This window comes from Microtus ochrogaster, linkage group LG3 (genome assembly GCF_000317375.1).
Source record: "Microtus ochrogaster isolate Prairie Vole_2 linkage group LG3, MicOch1.0, whole genome shotgun sequence".
NCBI lineage: Eukaryota > Metazoa > Chordata > Mammalia > Rodentia > Cricetidae > Microtus > Microtus ochrogaster.
This window is the reverse complement of record NC_022029.1, coordinates 23,306,920-23,310,986: the sequence shown is the minus strand read 5'-3', so window position 1 is coordinate 23,310,986 and position 4,067 is coordinate 23,306,920. Positions and strand designations below refer to the sequence as shown.

The window sequence follows — 4,067 nt, the reverse complement described above, 5'->3', positions numbered from 1 at the left end:
CATAACAAGGTTATGCAGAACATTTTCTTGCTTCCTAATCTTTCAGAAAGGCGTGGGAAGGGATTAGAAAGCTCATCTTCATTCCCGTACATTCCCTTTCTCCCCCACTTAGGAAGTGGCCCTTAGCATGGCAAAAAAATGAGTCACGCTGTCTACCTGGGAGGCTCTGGGGGTTTTTAGAGGGCTTGGTCAGGTTCAGGAGATGGGGAATGACACACTATTCAGAGCTGCCTCCAGCTCCCAGTTTCCTGGGCAAGAGATTTTCTGGCTTCTATACTACCTGCTTGACAGAAAGGTTTCTTACCCAGAGGCTGGAGGTCTCTACCTTCATCCACAGTTCTTTATAGGCCCACTTGGAAAGGTCTCTGGCACAGAGTAATATAGAGAGTTGAACTCAAACCTGGCTTTTTTTTTTTCTGGTTTTTTGAGACAGGGTTTCTCTGTGACTTTGGAGCCTGTCCTGGAACTAGCTCTGTAGACCAGGCTGGTCTCGAACTCACAGAGATCCTCCTGCCTCTGCTTCCTGAGTGCTGGGATTAAAGGCGTGTGCCACCATCGCCGGGCTTATTCTTAATTTTGTTTTAGCATCTCTTCCTGGAGGATCTGACTGGCTGATTCTCATACTGAGGAAGGTGTGGGCACAAATGATCTGGTTTTGGTATTAGACACTAAGCGCTGTTTGAGTACCATCAGAGAGAACATGTTAGGAGGGAGCCCTACTGTATTCATTCATGGCCTTTAGGGACTTAGATGAAGAAGCAAGAAATACACACAAGATGGGGTGGGTGGGGCATCAGAGAAATACAGAAATTTGGGATCACATGATCTAAACTCTCAGCTGGAGAAACTGCAGCACCCTACAAGTTCATTGTGTTTATTCTACAAACTTGAGCAGAGAGGCAAGGCTATTGCACACAACTGAACAAGGAGGTGGATTGTTACATACAGATAAACAAGCAAGCAGGGTTATGACAGACAGCAGGATCAAGGAGATAAGTTTAGCTAATTTGGGGAGGAAAAGTTTCTGTAAAGGAACAATCTTCAGGACATAAATATCCAGGGGGAGAAAGCTCTGGTGGACATTTTCTGCCTGTATTATCGACATCTACACATAGACTAGAAGGGAAGGCTTTGCCATTTCCCTTTGAGCATCACCCCTCAGGGAGAAAGCTTTGGCATTTTTCCTATTGGTCTGAGGCTGTGGGGTCTGTGACATGGCCATTCCCTTGTCAACAACATAAATTCACTCACGTCACTCACCTCAGGACTTTCTCTGCTCCCCACAGATTCTTATGTTTAAAATACTCTGGCTTTTTTTTGATAGTCTTTCCTTTCCATTTGCAAGACATCATGTGAACCTGATATTTTCTTCATAACTAGTGACTCCGATTTTGGTATGTGAGCCTTATGAGGGAAGTTTCAGAAGGAGATGAAGGAATTTAAAAAATGCCACCTCAAAATTTTCTATTTTGTTTTGCAGTTCTTTCAAAGTAAGAGAACTTGGGAAATCAAGATACAAAAATGAGCTTGTTTGTTTTCTCCCTCAATCTCTCTTTCTTTCTCTGTCTGTTTTTATATACCAAAGGGTATCTATATATTTAACAAATTCTCTGTTAAATGAATAGGGTAGTCTGTCAGATACAGGTTTGCTCAGTACTCAGGTCCACAAAACAATATTGATATCATTTGTTTAGAAATGAAGAGCTCCCTGAAGTACCATTTTTCTTTTTCTTTTCTTTTCTCTTCTCTTCTTTTCTCTTTATGAGAGGGTCTTATGTAGCCCTGGCTGGTCTTAAGGGTTTTATGCAGGTGAGGTTAACACTGAACTTCTGATTATCATGGCTCTGTCCCCAGAATACTGGGATTTCATGTGACTCCTACCACATCTGGCTAAGGTTTTGTTCATTTTGTTTGTCTAAGTGAGTCTGTCTTCAGAAGGTTTGATTAATTTTGGACACAAGTACATTTTGGAAAGTGCTAAGGATAAAATATCTCTCCAAATACTTAAAGACAGAAGCTTCTTTAAATTTGTTATTTTGTGTTGCCTCAGAGGGTCTATGGTTTTATAATATGCTCAGTTCTGTCTGAATAGGTTCAACTTGTTGGAATGAAAATTACTTGATGCCTAGAGAACTAGAATACTAAAAGGAAATAGCTCCTTGGGGAGACAATTACCACTTAATGGATCTCATTGTCTGATGAATAAGAACCTTCCCAGGAAGAGAAGGGAGCTCATATATTTCCTCAAAATACTACATTACCTCAAATCCTCTTTCATTTTCCCCCTTTTCTCATCCATCTGGAAAACAATGAAGCACAAATCTTTTATGTTTTGGGGTGGGAGAGTTGTATGCTATTTGTATGTATGTAGATGTACATATGTGTGCTGGTGCAAGGGCATAGGTATGTGTTGGTGTAAAGACCAGAGATCAACCTCAGCATTGTTCTTCTGGTGCTGTCATTCTTTTAAGACTGTGTACTTATTTAAGAATGTCATATATGTATATAATGTACTTTGATCACACACCAGAGGGGATGTGTTGCTGGGTCCTGTGCCTCACAGATTAACTAGTCTAACTGTCCAGTGATCTTCACGGAATCACTTGCTCCTATTTTCCTAGCATCAGAATTACAAGCATGTGCCACCATGATTGCCCCCACCCCCTACAAGTGGTGGGATTTCTATGCTCCTGTAACAAGTACTTTATCATTGAGCAACTTTCTAGACTCTAAAAATAAAATTCTATTCTGTTTGACAAGTGGCATGTCTTCTTTGGCCATAAAATCAACCTCATCCCTTTCAGTGTTTTTAAAGAATGGCTTTCAAAGCACTTCCAGGTCTGTATGAGAGACTGGGGGATTCGTACTTCTGGAGATAGGTAAGGCTTGCCAACTAGGACATAGACATAAATCGTTTTAAAAGAATTGCTTCGTAGATTTTTAAAATTCCACACTTACTCTTTATTTTCTATGTGAAAAGAGACTTGGGGTCAAGGCCTAGAGCTGAATTCTCCTATAATCCCCTTTAAATAACAATATCCTTTACCTTGCTTTATAGAAGAAAGGTACCTCTCAATCGAAATGCTGTGCTATTCCTTTTGGGTAACAAACAAATAATTGGAAAGCTGTATCCAAAGTTCGCATCCAGAGGAAAAAAAATATCCTCTCTCCTACACATTAGGATATATGTTTCCAAAAAATAATTATACCTACATTACCAAATCTTATAGTATATTTCATTTTGATCAAGTGTGCACTACTGTGAACAATTTCTTTTGGATTAAAATATAATTAACACTTAAGCCATAAGGTCACAGTGATTTTAAGAATTCAATTTATATGTACACTTCAGAGAAGTATGTTAGGGCAAGGAACAGAGCATTGCAGCATAAAAATATACCCCAACAGAATAAAATTAGGTAGGAGAAGTGATTTAGAAATATAAATTCAAAGAGAAAAAGAAATAACTTCATATTTCTGACAGTTGAAAGAAGAGCTTGTTTGTGTATTTTTTTAAATAGAAAATTATGGTTCAAATTGCTTTGTTATTTATAGTCATTTGAATATGCTTAAAAGCATGATATGACAGTTTTAATTTAAAATAACAGTATTATAATAGTCTGAAAATGATAACCTTTGCAAATAATTAAACTTGTGCTGAACTAGTTTAGATGTCAACTTAAAATTACCCGAAGAGATACATATGTAAAGAAACTTTATTTTTAAATGTGCTCAGATTTATAGAAATGTTATAATGAAAGTTCAGAAACTTTTATTTGTTTTTTATATTCATCAAAACCAAAAATTTTAGTGTTAACAGGGTAGCTAACTCCATACTTTATACAAATATTCTTGTATTTTTCTTTTTTATTTATTTTTCAGTTTAGATGATCTTATTGATTTTATTTATTTATTTTTTTAACAGACTTAATTCACTTTTATTTTCCTTGTGTAAAAACCCTTATGTGGTGGCCACAGCTGGAGCCTGGGTCCTCTGAACAGAGACTCTGGTGTGGATTTTCACAAGATGGTCAGTGAATTCCTGATAAGGAGACTTGGTGAACACA

The 4,067-nt window shown here is 37.8% G+C and overlaps 1 pseudogene; it reads right to left on the bottom strand.

The window, feature by feature from the left end:
* Positions 1–2,257: 2,257 nt before the first annotated feature.
* The window catches only part of LOC101993457, a 2,584-nt pseudogene continuing 774 nt past the window's right edge, over positions 2,258–4,067 (bottom strand).